Consider the following 19,491-nt stretch of genomic DNA (forward strand, 5'->3'; position numbering starts at 1 on the left):
TGCATGTGCCTCAAAAAGGCAGAGCTTGACAATCCTTCCGCTAACCTATGGCTGTGCTTATCAGACTCATATGATAAGAGCCACCTCAAAGGAGACGAATGAAGCCAATGATCAGTGTGCCTGAAAACCCACCTTAGTTCCTGGTGTGTTCATTTTTCAGGGCTCCCAAATGTAACTGACTTCAGAGAAGCTTCTATCTCTTCCTCCATTTTTTTCACTGTTTTTCTTCTTCTTCTCTCTTACTATATTTCCTCCTTTATGCTGATCAGTTATCAATAATGTGCAGCTTTTAGCCCAAGCTTGATGAGTTGGATCTTGAGTAATGAGCTTGTTTGTTGAATATCTGTGACCCAGATGTTTTGGCGGAAAATTTACTGATAAATTAGATACAATAAAATTATTAGACAGAGATGATGGGTTGCTGTTATTTCAATATGATACTATTATGGAACATAATAGTAAAATCATAAACCTCCCCTGCTGCAATCTTGCAGACATAGTCAAGTGGGTTGTTGGAAAGGTCATGGATTAAGTATCTCACTCCTGGCCAAATGGAAACTGAAAAGCCAAAAGGGCTGTTTTTTTAATTGTTTGTAAAGATAGGGACAGCTCGGAGTGACCAAAGTGCCCGTGTTCACTAATGGAAGAATTCAGGTAGGCCATGTGCCTTTCTTAAGTGTCTCCAGCAGGTTCACTTCAATCACAAATCAAAGGCAAGTAAAAGTAAGAAACACTGCGTGAGTTCAGAGCCCATAAGATACAACCACTATGGAGTTAACAATGAATTGATTTTATGCTAAACTGTGTTACATCCAAAAACAGCAGCAGAATTCAAAACCACTTCTACAATGGGAAGCATTAATGCAGCTGCCTGAATAGGATTTTTCCTCTCTCCATGGTTGGAGTGTGGTGTACATTTCAAAAGACAGGGGCTCTACTTTCACCAAACAAATTGTCATTCTGTTTGCAAGTTTGAAGGACAGAAAAATCAATTAAGGAAGAAAAGCAAACAGGTCATGCAGTGGCAGCAGAATGGCTCTCCATACATACTGGAAGGCACTTGCATAAATCACACAGCAGCAAAAATTCATCAGTGACAGCTTTTATAGTAGTCCTCTTCCTCCTATCCCAACCCCTCTTTGCTCCTCATTCTGTTGAATATTGTACTATGAAACAACTGACTTTTTCCATCTGGTTTCACTGAAATCCAAAGACTGCTGCATGTTTGACAGGTATGTTGCTGTTAATCATACAGTTTTTAAAACAAAAATAGCGAAGTGGAGGATAATTGGTCAATTTGTAGCCAGGAGGCTGTACTTGTTTGAGATACATGCAGGTTACCCTTTTTTCTTCCAGCGCAAAAATCCCAGCAAATGATCTCAAGGAACCACTGGCACTGGTGTGAGTGTGTGTGTGTGCGCGCGCGCGTACTTATGTGTATGTGTGTGTGTGTGTGTACGCGTGTGGTGTGCCTTGTAGGGTTTTCTACCCCCTCTTGCAAAGCACAGGCCTTAATGAGTTCCAGGGGGACAGTGGCTTGTCAATCACAATATACTTTTCAAGTAATAGTCATCTCTGCCCCATCACAGAACCACAAGGCATGAAATAATTAGAAAGCCCAGAGTAACTGCTCTGCTTTACAAGAGCAAAATCCTTGCGTGGATCATTTACATAAACTTGTCACTTCCCATTACAGTTCTAATGCAAGCTGGGTAATAATCATGGGACCTGAGGAGGGGAGGTCAAGGTATGATACTCCTCCATGTTTGAAGCACAAGGTACGCATGTGCCCAGCTTTCCATCCCCCACTGAATTAATGTAAAGTATCTTTTATTTTCCATTAAATAAGAACTATTCATGCTGCTATGGCAGCAGACCATGTGCAGCCTCCTCTTCTTAAGAGAGAAAAAAGGCTTTTGCGTCAAGCCATTGTTAGGGGAGAATTCACTTTGAGGAGCATTTCAAAGCTGATCCGATTGGGGAAGGAATAATGTTAAATATTTGGTATGAAATATTTATAAGACGCACACATGAACATCTGACAAAGTAGCCTGGCAAATACACATTTTCATCTTCAACAGTTTTAGTCTTTCTGAAGGAGAGAGTGGGAAGAGGGTGTGTGCGCAGTGAGAATTGTATGTATATAAAAATGCATCTAAACACACACACGCATATACACAGCAGCAGAAGCAGACACACTTGCGTAAGAACGCTTGAATGAGTTGATGGGATTTAAGGCAATCTGCATCTGAATGCTGCTCTCCAAATATGGTAGCAATAAGGGCTTGCTGAAGTCTGTTTTAATAATTGTGAACAAGAAAGCCTTGCGCTAATGCCTATCAGGAGGGGCATCCGTAGAGTCACAGAGGTGATTGCTGCTGCTGCTGCTGCTGCTGTTGCTGCTATTTTCCAGCAACCATTTTGTTGGTGTTCTTCACAACTGTCATAGGGCATCATCTACATTTCTGCCACAAGAAAACAAGCCTCTGCATTTTGCACAGATTAACTTTCTACATATGCATGTGCACATGGGTGTTTTATTATGTTTTTATTTTAAAAGAATGCACGCAATTAAAGATAAGCGAAGAGCAGATTTGCTTACAGGCAACCAGTGTTCTATTTTTTTAACCTTTTCATCTCTTTGGGATGAAACAAGCCAAGTTTGTTTTTTTCCAAGGGGCTGAGAGAGGTTTCAGAAAAATGGGCTATCACCTCATTCTCAGTCCTTATGACAAGAGATAAAGAGAGAATGTAATGGCTCACTCCTTACGGCAGTCACAGTGAAAGGCACAGAATGGCATATATTAAATAACCAGAATAAGGGAAACCATGTGATTTGCTTCCCTTGTAACGGGATCTAATAGCTCTCTGTTAGAAACCGTATTTCCTTTTCCTTTGTTTTTTGCTGCGTCTTTTCTTTGCTTGCCCCACTTCTACCTGCTGTAGGCTGTTGTTATTCTCTGGTGTGTAAATGTCTGTCTAGTTTAGACTGTAAATAAGTTGGAGCAAGACCTTTTTGTCTGTTTGTACTTTGTACACATACAGTGCCATACAAATACAGTGCCACATAATTAATAGCAATAGTCTTGATGAACTAAAAGGCCATATATTGCTCTCCCTATAAGTATGAGTTGGAGATTCCCTGTCACTTTAAAAATTGCTAGATCAAATGCCCCAGGCGGGCTCCATATATTGTACAACATGTTTTTATGTGAACAGGCTGCTCGATAGCAAGACAGCATCATTTGCCTCATGTGCCAGCTTTTGTCTTTGAGTGGAAGTGTGGGGCCTGGTGAGAGGTAGGTTATGAACTGTGTCCGGACTCTGTTCCTTATCTCTGAGATCACCAAGAGGGAGAGCATTGTTGATGGATTTAAATCAGCTTTTTCCCCCCTTGCGCACAACAAAAGTCTAAATCCCTTTTCAGGCCAGATTGCTCCATTTCGCTGCATGGGTTGGGCAGACTGGAAACATGTTTGTCACTCAGCTTTTCTCCCAACCTAATCAGTAGACACTGGGGTGATGGGATTTCAGTGCTCAGTGTATCACCCTTTAATCTATGGAGTCGGCCTTTGAAAGCTGCTATGTGTGAGCTACTTCTGTCTGTCATTTCTGAAGACAGATGTAAAAAATAATGTTAACCACAAGCATAAGCAGAGGGTTTAGCATGGATTTGAATCTAAAATGTGATACTTCACACAGGCCAGCTTGATTTGGTCCAGCAGAGCTGAACCCCTTATTCTGTTATAATAAAGTGTGTCATATAATAGACGAGATTGTGGTGGGATTTACTGCTTCTGTGTTTTAGCTCTGCTGCTGAATAGGTCTAAATGGCAAATAAACACAGGCCACGATGAGCGATGGTTGGAGCAAAGTGGCTCAGCAGACCTGACGGCAGATTTCAAAGGCCTCTCTGGTAACACCACAAGCTCATCAGTGTCTCCTCATTTGCCAAGGCTTAGTCCATAGCACACAAGCTTCATTTGTGCCTGCCACAGCAGCTCTAAAGGGACAAGCCATTTCAGCAAGCACGTGTAAGGAAGCAGGGTTGCTCTTGTGCGTTTGCAGAGGTAAGCAGCATGCCAAGAGAAAAAGTTATTCAACCATGTGATAGGTGTGATGAAAGATGTTAAAAGCATTGAAAGAATGTAGGCTCTTCAGGGCAGAGCCTGCAGCTGTTTACACACACACGCATCTCTATCTGCATGCAGGCATTTACACACACATATGTACCCTTTGTGCTAAGCACAGTGTGAACCAGATATGGACTGAGGTCTCTAAATAAATAAATACAGTTTTCCTTCTCAGGAAAGATGTATTTCATTGACTAGTATGCAATAACATTTCTGACTTTGTCCACCACACATAAATATGCTGTGGATAAACTACTTTACATTCCCTTCAACAGCATCTGTACTGTTCTGTAGTATTAAAAGGTACTACTAATAAGAAGAATTGCATCTACCAGCCCAGCCTATTTTAAGTCCTGTGTGGCACATGAGAGTTTGGGGTAGGGAAGGAATGCAGAATGGGGTGTTTGGGAAGCAAGGGTACTTCAAGAAGTCAGCCCAAATGTTCAAACTTAACTCTTTGCTGGGGGAGAGGGCTGGCTGGGTGGAATCAAACCATCTTGCAGGGACCCATTGAGTTGATTGACACACTGGAAGGAAGGCATGTGTGCTCTCCTGCCAGTCTGGCTTCCCAGTTCCCACCAGCCTCTTCTGGTGATGCCAGGGAGCCCAGAGCTGCCTGGACCTCTGACTTTCCCAAAAGGACATGAAACTTTTTCATTTTTCTCTCCTTTTCATCATTTAAAAAACAGAAGAGTTTCCTAGAACAGAAGTTTCATTTTCAGCAAGTTCATTCTTTTTAGTGCTTGTAAACTATGGCCAATTATTTTATTCAAATGCTAAGTAACCCCTTTTAGATTTAGCTATCCAAAGACAGTGAGAAAAATACCAGACTTCTTTCAATAACCCTCCTTTGTGTCAGGGAAGGGACACAGGTATTTCAAGACTCTCCAGATACTGTCTCCTTCTAGAAGAGCTGGAGGACTTTAAAAGAGAGTGTAAAAAGAGTTTTCCTGTGTGTTTGTCCTGGTACTGATTGTACAGCCCCATTCCTGCCTGGATTAATAACTGAGAATATTCTCAGCACCTTTTAGGATCCAAGTACAAAACCTTTAATGAGATGAGAGGCACATTGTCAATACCTATGACAGGAGCCTTGGGCCCTGTTGTGAATAAAGCATGGTTTTTTTGAACATACCATTCACCTGAGTGGCTATCTAGAAGTAGGGGCTCAGTATTTCTGTGTTTTGACAGATATGTCCGTAGCAGAGAATCACTGAGACTGATCCCACTTAGGGTCTCTCAGTAGCAGGAGCAGATGAGAGGGCATGATAAAGATGTTAAAAATAGGAGACAAAATATGAAGAGAGTAGCCCATATGCCTCAAAAAAATTAAATACTTTCATTTTTTCCAATGTGACGAATGGAATCCTGACTCCAGTGTACTCTGTGGTACAAGTCCAGCTGGCTGGTGGGACAGGGGTTTAACCCAGTGCCCTGGTGAACCACTTGCAAGTGATCCATGTCAGGACTGCACAGTATTGAGAACATGGTTCCACCAGTGGGAAGCAGGGAAAGCAGGTGATCTCCTAGGTGAACTCTCTTTCAAAGCAAACTATGTGCATATATATATATATACACATATATTTTTTATATACATACATATATAAATAGCCAGTTTAATTAAACAAAATTCCTTACAAGCTGAGACTTCACAAGATAAGTTTCATTTAAGAGTTACTTTTTTTCAATTCCCCTGTCCAAACATAAGTCCTAAGGAAGGAGGGCTTGATATCCCAACACAGAGAAGTGTTGGCTTGTCAAACAGATTGATCTCATTTACAAAAGGTTTCAGTTAAGCCATCTCATTGATTAACAATGGCATTGGCAATTCGCAACTAAATGGTAAAATCTGGAGAAGAAATTCAGCTGAGTTTAACTGCAATGAAAAAAATTGATTTTTTTCACTAAGATGAATGGATTTTTCTCATTCAGGACAAAATACTCAGTGTCAGATGTAACATTTTGTTTTATGGCACTTCCATGGAGAGGAAATGATGAAGTGCTGTGGTCTCTTTCATCCAAGAACCCAGTGATTAAGGCACTTATTTTGTATGTGGGAGGCCAGAGTTAAATTCCTTCCTCTGCATGAGGACATTTGTATCTATATCTCTCAGGTATAAGGGCCTTATTTAGGTGGAGGAGAGAGAAGTTCCTAATTCCTCTTGTTGTTCTACTTTTATTGGGATAATACTTTAAATATTTTGGAGGCCAGGGAGACAATCGTTTTTTGGCTTAGTGTTTTCACTTAGATCTGTACTCCAGGCAGTGTTACACTGACTACTTAATTTAAGAGTGTAAACTTCTCCTGGAGTGGGGACTGCAATCCTTTCCTGCTTCTCCCATGACTTGTCTAACCATTCAGTGATGAAGTCATTTTGCGTACTCTCTGAGCTCTAATGAATGATTTATTCAATGCAAAATAGAACAGAGTCAGCAGGAGAGACTGAGGCAGCCTGACCCCAGACCCCAGGCTGGTCGGCTGGCAGATAGGTTAATACCATGGCAGATGCTGGCTCACATGCTGTTCAGGCACAGGAACAGACAGGACCCAGCTCAGGGTCCCAGCCACAGCCTGGCCCAGTGCATGAGTGGCAGAGCTCCCATTACTCCAGAAGACTTATAAATCTAGCAGTGACTTTCTTTTCTGTCTTTTTTTTTTCTTCTAGTCAAAGCTAAAAACATTGGCCCGATGTTCAAAATAGTTGTGGGAAGATAAGAAACCGCAGTTAGACAAAAAAACTTTTGCCCAGTTCTTTTCCTGACATCCTAGTCACAGCTGCAACATGAAAAAGATAATAAATGATAGTTACCTTGATTTCTGAATTGACTGTATGCTTGAGAAAGCAAAACTGAACTTTTGTAGGAGCTTAGGCCCCCTTGTCAGATCAGGCAGTACCTTAAAAACCACTGGGATTATAAAATGAACATAGAAGACAAAAGGTAAATGAGCTTTTTCTGCCTCGGAACTGAAGGGAAGGTCGGATAAAGAACCTAAATTGTAAAACGTGCAATCCTGTATAGACAGAAGGAATTAACTCAATGATAGAATGACTTTCTCACTTTTCATTTATTTGATTAGAACTTTAAACTTTGTTTTATTTCTTTTCTTGCCTTCTTACTCTTGAGTGAAAAATACTACCACTCAGGTGAATTTTAACACTTTTTCTCTGCTTTTGCACTATAAGGCTTTCTTCTGCTCCTACGTTAACGCTTACCCTGCTTTCTTCTGAAAGCGTCAGAAGACCGTTCCAGAAACACTGCCATCAAAAGATTCTCTAGCTGAGAATAATGCCAAAATAAACTGCTTGAGGTCCCACCTCCCAAGACTCTCAGGAATCCCAGCAGAGACTGATGAGTTAGATTTGGCACCCTTGCCTATTTTAAATATATTCTTTTTCCCCTCTAGATCATGGATATTTAGACAGATGTGTTCAGAGACTTGAAAAAATTAAGGGAATGACAAAGTTAGCTCACTTTGTGTTATCTAAATGACCAAAAAGATGTCATTGCCACAGCAAGCAACCAAGACATCAGGGTCTAGCTGTTCTAGACCATGATGAAGTTTCTTTCTTTCTTTCCATCAATAACAGACACCATTCAGTGGCTGTATTAAGACTTTTATGGCCTGAATTCTTGCCAGTGTCATTCCCTTATGACAATACTTTGTACCTTTGCCTGAGATGCCAAAGCATTTGCTCAGGTTTTGAAAGGCTGAATTGGGCACCTGATGCCATCAGACACCTGTGACAACCCCACTCCTGAAGCTACACCTTCAGCTTTATGCTTCTGCTGGAAGCAAAGCTCTTCTCCTAAACAGAGGTGTGATTCTCATTGCCATGGCTTCCAGAGAAGGAAAACCTTTTAATTGAAGTGTTACACCTGAATGACTGTTATCCCTGCGGGAAAAGAAAAGAAAAAAGCCCTCATGGGACCAACAAATAACTAATGAGTGTGTCTACTGTGGAGCAGCAAGAAAAGCATGTAACTTTGTCTTGCTTGGTTTGGCAGAGCTGGAAAATTCGTATGAAGAGAAGCTGCTACAACTTGCCTCCCCTTTTCCCAGAGCCATGCAGTCTCTGCTGCCAAAAGCACTCTTTCATTGCAGCACACGCGGCAGGTAAGGGTCTGCCAAACGACACAACACAAACCTCCTAACAAGCAGCTGAGGGTAGGGTGGGGATTCCAGATAGAGACAAATCTATGTCCCTCAGGAAATCTGGAGCAAACCGATCAGTATAAGAAGTATTTCACTGCTAATTAAGTCCTGATCCTCTGGCTTCACTTAAAACAGATTGAGAGTATATCAAGTTTGACAGCAGGTGCTGACTAGTTTAAAAGCACTGGTCTATCAAATCAGGTAGGGGTTTTACAGTAACTCCTTTAAAAGGGAGACTGTAACTTGCTAAGTGATAGATATACCCAGGCCCTTTCAAGTATAATGCATTATTGACAGAGTTATAATGCTTGTGACTTATTTTTATTCCCCCAAACATTTGCAAAATTCCCCTATGCTCTGAAAGAGCCTCCTCTGTCACATATTCTATCCTCTTCATTTGTGTGTGGAATGAGTGTCGAAGGAGGCAAAGCCAGGTGCAGCTCAGAAGCCCCAGGAGTATTTACTTCTGCTCTTCCTGCTGTGGTTTGGGATCCCAAATCCAAACAGGAAAGTCTGATTTTAGTTGAGATGCCCCCTCCATTCCATCTTCATCTTCAAAACTTTGAAAGGTTAAGAGCAGAAGAGAGCCTTACAGGTTGGGTGCTTAGTACATCTTCTCCCAAGGTTCCAGTATCTTTGAAGGAGTGGTCACCTTTTATCAGTAGCTCTTAGGTTTCCATGGCTGACCAGAATGAAGAGAGAAATGCCCAGGAAACGTAAAAGTGAAAAATAGTAAGCTGCCTATGCAGCCAGGAACTAAGATAGAGAGGTCATTAAAAATTTGGGTTATGCTTTTCTGTATCTGAAAAACTTCTTTCTTAATGATCTCTGTGCTACAGAAAACAACAAAGCAGGTTAGAATAAACAGAAGGTTGTAACATGCCTTCCTACTGATATGGCTGCCTGAAGCCAGAATACAAAATGGTCCATACTTAGAACAGCTTGCAGAATGACCAACTCCAATTGTTCCCAATCATGAAATTGCCTTAAGAACATGATGGTTAAAAAATAGATGTTCTGTTTTTGTAATTTGCTCTCTGAAATCTGAGTTTCTAATGCTCACTTTTTTTTAAAAAACTCTCTTTGGTGTCATAATACTGCATTCATGTGGCCAAAAGGATTCTGTACCTCATCAGCTGAATGAAAGAGATATTTAAAAGGTAGTATAACATTTGCAAGTACAAGAGTCATTCTTTTATTATTCCTCATTGCATTGCCAGTCTTCTGGAAGCCAGTAAGTACTCCTTAAATTTCCTGATATGCGATGAAATTTCTGCTGCTAGTGCTAATGCTAGAACTTGCTAGTATGCTGGGGATCGATACTGGCAGAAGGATTCCCTTTGTCCTAGGAAGGTTTTAAGTAAGATCTTCCCTCAGGTGTTGTGGTAGTAGTATTGTTACGAGCTTGCTTCCTGCCTTCTGGAATTTGGCAGACAGCCACCAGGTGAAAGTTTCTTTTCTCTGGAAAGACAAAACAATAAGTGCAGGGATGTTTTCTCCCCTGATATCAAGGCTTGTCATGAGAAATCTCTACACGCCTTTCTCTCTTGCATACTGCTGCTTAACTGCCCTTCTGTGGCTCTATGTATGTGGTGCTATCAGTGCTCTGAGTTTTTCCATCCTAGGCACTCCTGAAGAGTTAACACAATGCTAGTGGGCCAACTTTTGTCTGTATCTAAATTAATAACATTGCGTGGATGTAGTTAGAGGCAAAGTTTCACTCTGCAAGAGATAAACAAACTTAGTCCAATGAGCCTTATACTGTGGAGCAGATCTGTGTCCTTCAAGCTCCACTAGCAGTCTGTCATTCATCCAAATCACTTACTCTGATTTTAGAATGAGAAAATTCTTGGTGCTTATGCTTTCAGTCACAGTTATTTACTACCTGAATAAAAGGGGAGACTTCCTAACTGGACAGAAATAGTAAAAGGATTTCATTTTCTATCAATAGATCTGCTATGAATCATCCATTGATGAGTTTTGACAGCTTACACCTACTGACGAATATTACATTGAGTTTAAGTATCAGGAGTAACCAGGGCTGCCCGGTACATTACAGTGACAAGAAGTGGTTCAAGTGTAGTGTGAAAGATATTACAAATGAATTTTGTAAATGGACATACTATGCATAGTTATAAGTAAAAACTACATGGGCATTTAAAATTATATTGTTCTTCTAACGAAACTAAATGATCCTTACAACAATTATTTTCTGGTTTCTCTGGATAAAGACAAATAGCAACATTAGAAACTTGAATGATACAATTATAAATAGAAAGGCATGTATTTTTGAAATAGGCTTACAATATACAGACTAAGGAAAAAAAACCTGATATAACTTAGAAAGCTAAAGATTCCTGAGAAAAAAAAGAATGAACATCAATAATCAGGCACATTCATTTATACCAATAAACATCCAAGAAGTACAGTGCAGACAAATTTAGTAGTGGATCTGCAAATGTGAATAGTTTGACCTAACTTTGCTATCATTCAAGAAAATGGCCAAACTTCCACTGGACTCTTGAGGGTCTGAGGTAATCCCACACTTAGCTGAGTACTTTAGTTCATAAACTCCTAGCGTTTTAGAGTAAATAATTCACCTGCCCTGGAGTATTTTTGGGGAGTTTAGTATGAAAAAAGGGCAACATAACTGCATCTGATATTCCTTTTAATCACATCCTGGAATCAGAAAAAATACTCACATTGTTGAGATTTAATAGATAATTACCATAGTCCATTAGAATATATGCATATTTTGAATATGAATATTAATATGTGTGTTCACTTTTTTTTTTTAAGCAGTAATTCCAGTCTTTATGCAGATCAGAGTAGGTTTTTGAGGATCTAACAGGCCATTCATTTGTAGTTGAGGAGGTTTATAACTTCTCAGTGTGTTCTCTCAAAGACAGTATGGCCTGAAACCAGCCTGTTCCAAGGCAAGGACCCTGCAAACACAGCTGTCCAGAAGGGATTAGCTGGAAACAGGGGCCAGATGCCAGTCACAGTACTTACTCTGCTCCAGAGTTGTGTGGGAAAAGGCAGGAGAGAGATAGAGTAAGGAAGACTTGAGAGCAGAACAGAGGTGCTGTTAAGTCAGCAAGGCCTGCTGGAAGGAGGATTATGGTTATCTTGCCCTAATAGGGATGAAAGCTTGAAGAAGAAATGACAAAAGGATCCTCTAGGACCAGCTTATCATACATGAAGAGCTGCAGAGAAGAAAAGAAAGGAGCCTGGGTTCAAGCTGTAGAAACCAGTTGTATTGGGTTCCCAGCTTATCTAGATTTTTTTCCTACCTATAACACTGAGGTGGTCGTTCCCTGATTTTGCAGGAAGTCAGGATTTTTGATTGATTTTGCTTTAGATATCTCTATCAGAAGACATTTTTATGTCTAAATATGTGACTGTATATCCAGAACATCTGTATTTAGCTTACAGATATAAAAATATGGCATGAATTTAGGTCCATTGTTGTATAGTATCTCTGATACAAAACTATGTCATTTCCTAAAGAAATTGGACCTAAATTACCTGCAGGGTGAAGGACGTATAGAAGACTCTGAAAGCCCCATCTGGACCACAACACTGCAGGCCCTACATGGTAGAGTGAATTAACCCATTGTTTTGATCAAGAAAAAAAAAGAGTTTAATAAATTGTGCAAAGCATCCAGCAGCATTAGGCCATCAGTTCTGGTGGTTATACCTTTTATTTGCTTTTAACTTGGAACAATGGAAGATTGTTAATGATATGAACTCCAAAATGGAAGTCAGGAAAGAAATAAGAACACAGTACTGTTGATGTGGCTTTGCAGTTCAAATGGATTTGTGATACCAGTTCTTTATCCTGCTGCAGGCCCTTCGTGCTCCAGCAGTGAAAAGGAAGCCCGCTCAACGTTTGCCTTCATAGATTTGGTTATGGCATGGAAGGAGTGGAGCGTGAGGCTGCAGCTGGGGAATGGGAACCTTCCAACCCATCTCCTTTGAGGTGGGGCCCAACTCAGTAGCCTATTTATAGCTGCAGGGCAGCATTCCCTCCTTGCCTGGGGCCCCTTTTGGCAGGCAAAGCTGGTATAGCAGGTCACAGAGCAAGAGAGAGGCTTGGTGCCAAAGTTGGAGAAACACAGAAATGTGTGTGGGTGAGGAGGTCTGAATCTCATATGCAGTAACTGAAAACATGAAAAGTCTGATGGGACCAGCCCCATGAAGACATTTTCTGAGCATGGTCAGCCAGTCCAACATGACCTCTCAGCTCTGCCACCCCACACCCAGCAATCTACAGTGTCCTGCACTGTATTTCTTTCTGGTTGCCAGAGTCTCCCCTTTGGATCTAGTGTACATTAGTGAGCTGTTCTAATGTGGAAGGGGTGAGGAAATAGCAGAAAGCTTTTGTAATAGCATCTTTTTTTCTTCTCCATTCCTGCATAGGGTAGAGCTTGGCTGAAATGGTGAATTGCTGCCACTGTCTCTGTTGCTTTCTGAAAGGGTTAATGGATAGGCCAAAGTTTTATTGTGTCGGTAGCCCGGTGAGCCCAGTGTGCAGTCACACCGAGTGGCTCAGGCAATGTCATGTCAATACTGACAGCAGAAATAAGCATAGAATCTACATCTCTTTATGCTCTCGCATCTCTTGGTTAAAAAACAGGTCTCACTTGAACTCACCAAATCATCTTGTTTACTAGATCCTCCTGCATAAGTCTGAAAACAAATCATACATCCAAATTAGTGTTAAAGGCCTATATGTCCTTCCAGCTGATAGTGCCTGAGGCTTTTGACGTTGATCAGGATGTGGATAATTTTCCTGTGAAGGTGAAAGAGTTGTGAACTGCTCTTTCAGTACCAGCAAATAATATTTGAGCTGTGGTTATTCTTATTCCACAAAAGTTTGAAAACATTTTTTGAAACTGATCTGCTGGAGAAAGTAAGCTAAAATCAGCTCAGTTCTTCCTCACCTTAATTGCAGTCCCTTCCTTGAAAGGAAAGAAAAATTCCCATTTTGATGTGCTGATGCCAGTTTTTGGAGGAACCAAACAAGGCCAATAGAAATGCTAAAGCAGTTGGCGCTCTACTCACCTCTGTCTTCCGGCCTCACCCCAGGATAAATATACAGCACCTTCAAGATATGGCAAAAGTCCAGTTGCTTGCAAGGCCATGTCCCCACATTTGAGCTTGGAGCTACCAGCTGGCAGTGGCAACAGCCCTGAGTCGTTGGAGTGGTTATAACCAGCGGCTTTGAAGTTCTGCCCTTCAGCTATCTCCTATTGCACAGAGCTTGTGATACATGAGTCCATGTCCTGCAGCTGTCACCATTTAAGTCAGCAGGCATCTGAAGCAATGCTGGCTACCCCGGGGAAAGGGACAAGAGATGAACAAAGTGTTCATCTTCAATTAAACCATTGGGATGCCAGTGCAGAGTCTGATTCCCTGCAACTTTCTCCTCTAAAGTCAGTGTCATGTCCAAGCTTTTTAATAGGAAAGAACGGAGGCAGCTGCCAAGGTCTGCTAGTTAGTAAAGGGTTTGAACCAAAGGGGGGGGGGGGGACCAGTAATCATATCAACAGGTTTGTAAATGAGACAAGCTGATTTTTAGATTGTGATTTCAGTAAGCTGCAGCTCCCCTTTGCACTGCTGTCTTCAGTTTGAAATTTTGCTGCTAAGTATACTAGAGGAACTCAACAAGATAATGCCCAGGCAGCTAAACCAGCAGAAGGATTTTAAAATGTTTCTTTTTAGTGAGCCAAATTCAGCTCCCATATAATTGCAATTCCTATTAAAGCCACATATGAAACTGCTGCTGAAGTCAGGCTGAAGCCAGTGGTTCGGATCATCATTTTGCATCACAGTATTTGGGTTACCTTCACCAGGAAAAACATCATGCAAAGAATAAGCAAGAGGAAAATATGGCCCACCTGGCTGCTGCACTCATTTAGTCCTGAGCTGAATGTGCCAAAGTATCTTTTTTTTTCTTCTTGCATATCAAATATGCCTGCCTGTTTTGAGCCACAACAAAAGCACTAGCAACAGACTTTGACACCTGTGTTTCCTCCAGCTGTGAGTCTCTCTTTTTTCTGCAAACCACTTTATCTGCCTCAGAATGAGGGGAGAGTTCTCAGAATTACAAATGCTGCTCTGCGACAAATGGCCTCTTCCTTTGCTTTATTTGTACAAGTGTGTGCTTCTTCGGCTTACTTGTCTGTTACTATGAACTTCCCATGCTGCAGGGTATGCCCCTGACTTACAGAGTGAGTTTGATACAAATTGCATAACGAGTATTTGCAGTGCAGGCTCACATGTTTAAATCCATGGTTATGTTCTGAAGGATCTGACTTTTCCTCTCCCTTACCAGCTGTCCTCCCTTAGTGACTAGCGCTGATAACAGCCCTGCTGAGAAACCAAATGACAGAAAGCAAATTACTTCTTGGAGAGAGAGGAAAAAAAAAAAAAAAAGAAGGAAGGAAGGAGAAGAAAAAAGGAAAAAGGGGTCAGAGAAACTTGTTTTAAAATGCAAACTGCCATTAAGCCTGAGTAACTAGACTGGCAATCTATGATGAGACCGGAATTGTTGTCACTGAAATGAGTGGAAAAATGTTCTTGTCATCCACAGCAGAAGAACAGCAAAGGAATTTCTGGTATGAAAGTTGTCTGTCTTTTAGTGCATCTGCATACACCATGTGCTGGGCCACTTGGCAGGCCAGGAGATTACGTAAAAAGTCTTGGAAAGTCTGCTGTCTTTGTTTAATATATCAGAAATGCTTTTCTTCCATAACCAGCACAGCAGCTCTGTATTAGACTTGCTAATACAGGGCAGGACCTATACCCAGGCAAAAGAAAAGCTGTCCTGGTTCCATTTCATGAACTTTCATAAAGTATACTGGGGACAGAAAAAAAAATATGGTGGGTGGTAGCATCAGAGTGACGTCTGTTCCAACCTTACTCAAGAAAACGTCATTAATGTTTACAAGAACAGCAGGCAGCCCAAATAAAATCATATCATATGTACTTTACATGCTGTACCACAGCAGGTAAACTAGCAGAGATAGCAGAAAGTCATTGCAGTGCTCTAGAGCATGTAGCCAAGAAGCCAAGAATATGTGATGTAGCTGAAATCCCTTGGACAGCTTTGAAAATCTCACCCTTGTTGTCCAAAAGTGAACCAAATTTAGGTCAGTTTGATCCATCTCCTCAATGTCACTCAACCTAGATAATTAATTATATTAATTTATTTTAATTTAATTAAAACAGGAATAATTTTTCATGACAAATTAGTTGTCACCATTTATATTTTTTTAGCGTTCGTATTTAACTCAGCTGGAAAGATCAAATAGACTTGTTCATTTCCCTTTTTGCTTGTAGTTGTTTTTAAGTCGACTTCCTGTTCAAGTTCTTATGCAAGGCTACATTTTGCTTTATATTTAAACTTTACTCTATGTTCTCAGCAATATTATTTAAACTGTGTCTAATCTTGCAAGTTTCTTTTCTGGTGGACGTGGTCTGTTGGACTTTCTCTTCTCCTTCACAATTATTTAAGGCCTTTAGCATATATTGGTAACTTCAAATGTGCAAAAAGGTTCACTGTTCTGGTTAGGGTTTTTCACTGGGAAATGTCTGATTAGTAGCAAGCCATTTTATAGCCCAAAAATCTAGCTTGTGAATATGAACAGATAGCAGGTGATTGAATGTGGGGAACCGCTACTTCATCATTTGGGGGATTAATAGGCAGCCAACAGCTCATTTAAGGCAGTCTTTAAAAGCTTTTATTATCATTCTAGCATTTAAAGTAGGGTGATTCTACTTTAAATAATTTCTCAGCCTACTCTCAGCCATGCTGTTCTGTATTTTGACTAAAAAAGACCAAACTTTGCAAGTATACTTACCTTACCTGGCATCTTTGTGCATAGCTAATAAAAAGGTAATTGCTGACCTGGCTTTGTCTTTTAGTTTCCTTATATTACTTTGCTATATAAAGTGCAGAACACACACCAGGCTCAGAAATATGTTTGTAAAGACCTCATGGCCTTTATGTGACCATTTATTATATGGTTCTTCCCACGACTAACAATAACAATTAACTCATCAAAAGATATCATGAGAAAGTTATCTGCATAAAGGATATGGGACACATTGGAGCATCAGATAAGCTTGTATATTTGGAAGAATGCATTAGCTCATGTACTTTGGCAAACAAGGCAAAATTGTTATCATCCCATTGCGGCCAGTCTCAGGTGGCCTACATTATTTCATGTACTCTGTGACATTATTGCATATACTTTTAAAAGCTATACGAAGCAGCTTACTTCTCTTACTTCTATCACTTCACAGTCTGAAACATATTACTGTTTTCATATAGAATCCTGTGTAACATAATTAGGAAAATATTTACTGTTCTGTTTTTTTGAACCACTTGAATTTAAACATTATTTTCTTTCCAGAGACTTCTGCATCAGGGTAACAAAGATACACACAAAAAGTCTTTCTGTTATATAGGTGATGAAAGCAATTTTTACAGAAGTATATGAGCTTCCATCTCATTTGAATTTTATAGGACTTTTCTATAAGGACGGAATATCTGTGAATTAGTATGTCACCAAAAAAGGGGGATTTTCTGCTTGAGCTATTTTCTCTCAGAGCTGGTTCAGATATATCAGGCTATGAAACTATCTGTCATGAAATACTATTTTTGCATATGTTTCTCTCTGACTTCTCAGCTGGTGTGGCCCATCTCTAATGGGCAATTGCATCAAGAGCTGTGCATTTGCCTCTGGGTCTATCATGAGGCTTGACTGCTGCTGGACATTCTGAGAATTGGCACTACACACTTTCACACGCTGCAAAAATAATTTCTTGTGCTAATCCCTTGTGGCATTTACATATTACACAAGCCCCTCTTTATAGAAGAAAAAAAACAGTGTTTTCCCGTGACCATAGTTAATGTACTGTAAATCTGTGAACTGTTTGGATCTCTGAGCTGCATCTCAAGATACTTTGTCCTCCAGAAAAAGACTTGATACAGCAGCATGTGTTGTATCAAGAGAGGAAAGCTCTGATGTAGTTAAAATATTAGTTCTAGACCTGAGAGGTCTGAGTTCAAATTTATGCTCATCTGCTGACTATTGTTTTATTAGGGTACTACATAAACACAAAGCCAAAATAGGTCCTCCTGTGCTAGACACAAAGTTCAAGAATGTAAGAACATCTGTCCTGATTCAGTATAACAGTTCCTTGATCCCACTCTCCAGTATCCAAAGTGTTCATAAGCAGATGCCCAGGGAAGAGTAAAAATAAGGAAAGAAATATGATACTTTTTCCAAGTATTCTCCCAATTCCCAAGTTTTTAACTCAGAGAATTTTCTAAACCTGTTTTTTTTTCCTGTTTAATAACTCTTAATGGTTCTCTCTTCAAGGTTCCCTGTCAAGCCATATAAACTTTTTCCATCCCCAATACACTTTTGCAGGGAGTTTTGTAGCAGAAAGGACTGTCTCCTTTTACTTGTCCCGAGCCTTGCTCTGGCATGTTTCCTTTGATGCCCCTTATTTCTTAAACTGCAAAAAGACAGAGAACATTCAATTTTTACCCACCTTTTCCAAGGCACTCTTTAATTAGCTGACCCCTATCATGTTTCACCTGCCAGATTGTCTCTTTTCCAGGCTGACAAGTCCCAGCCTGCTCAGCTGTCCCAGTAATGGAAACTATTCTATACAGTGATGGCTCTAATGCTTTTTTCACTAGTGGGGATCTTGACAGAAGATTTTGCAGTAGACTTGTGTGTTTCTGTGTGTATGCGTGCACATATAGTGCAATGAAGGTTTAAGAGAACAGTATTGTACAAAACAAGAATAGTATAGGTTATTTATTATAAAGAAAGCATTAACAAGATGAGAATTTTTAATTATTACTCATTGAAAAGCAGGAAAGAAATGGCCATTGCCTTGCAAAGGACATTGTAACTTTCTCCTTCGTGCCCCCCTTCTGCAGTTCAGCCTGAACGGCCACCTGCCCATTCCTGTGGAAGTGGGAGAGCCAGCAAAATCCCCGCTGAGGGCCACAGCATGGCCAAATGAATGCACAGGAACTTTGTAATGCATTTGTTGAACTTCTCACAATCTTGTAGTGAAAAGGAAGGCTGAAACTCACAGTGATACAATGAATTCTCACCACTCACCTCACAAATGAATTCACAGGGCAGGTGGCGTGTCAGGACCTTCTAGCTTTCTTCTACACGCTGCTTTTTGCGCTCAGCCTGAGTGCATCATGGCCATCGCTGTGACTTTGGGGATAGCTGGGGAAATCCCCACTGAAGGCTACTTTGCAAGACACGGTATACATCTCGTGATCCTGGGCTTGGTGCTAGCATATGCATATCCATGCTTTGTGTAGGAAAGAAATAAAGCTTAGAAAGAATTTCTAAGGGGCTTTGAAGGTCTGCTGGTCTTCCCCACTATCCCCTAGGTAAAAGCCACTCTGACTCCTCACTTGGGCTCATCCTTGTTGCCTTTCTCTTAATGTTTGGACCTATTGTTTTTGTGATAAGGGGACAGTCTGAACAGAGTATTAAAAGTGTGATCAAACCATAGGTGTATGCAGTGGCATAATGACATTCTTTGCTAGGAATTGTGGTGATTCCTGATATTTGGTTGGTTATTTTTTCTGACTGCTATTGAGCATTGAACTGATGTTTAGGAAATTAGGCAGTCCACAGTATTTGCAGCCCTAGCAGAAGAAAGATAGACCCAGCATGGGCACTGGGATAGAGCATACCCTTCTGCAACTTAATGGAGCAAATGGCATGTCTGTTCCTTCATAAATCCATTGATTTTTGGCAGCTAATCGGTAGAGACCAGTTTTGCCTGCCTTCCTCATGTATTTGTACAGCCATCTCTGCCTTGGTTGGTTCTGAAGTTGTTCTTTCTGAAATCACAAAAGGCAGTCCTTCTTTGCTGGTTCCGTCTTGCTTATGTACAAACAACGTGCAAAGTTCTCCTCTTCCAAAACAGGGTGGAAATAAAAATAAAAGAGTTGCTGTGGTCTTTAATTGCCCCTGTTTCAGAAGTTCTTTTTGTAGGCTTTTTTTTTCTTTCTCAGAACCAAATTACCAATATCTTAGTCAGTGTCTGATTCAGGAGTGCAGCCATGCTGAAATCCTGTCCCCTTTTTACCTCCTCACAGACAGAGTGAATAACAGCATGTATTTCCTTCACAGGAAGATAAAG

General features: G+C 40.6%; 1 long non-coding RNA gene across 1 annotated transcript in view; it reads left to right on the top strand.

Moving 5' to 3' along the window:
* LOC136992251 (uncharacterized) overlaps positions 1-8,236 on the top strand; it is a 64,770-nt gene extending 56,534 nt beyond the window's left edge. The window contains exon 3 of the long non-coding RNA XR_010884352.1: positions 8,142-8,236. This is a non-coding gene — a long non-coding RNA (uncharacterized lncRNA). The remainder of the gene's footprint in view (positions 1-8,141) is intronic.
* Positions 8,237-19,491: the final 11,255 nt, after the last annotated feature.

The sequence above is a fragment of the Apteryx mantelli genome, chromosome 5 (genome assembly GCF_036417845.1).
Source record: "Apteryx mantelli isolate bAptMan1 chromosome 5, bAptMan1.hap1, whole genome shotgun sequence".
Taxonomy (NCBI): Eukaryota; Metazoa; Chordata; class Aves; order Apterygiformes; family Apterygidae; genus Apteryx; species Apteryx mantelli.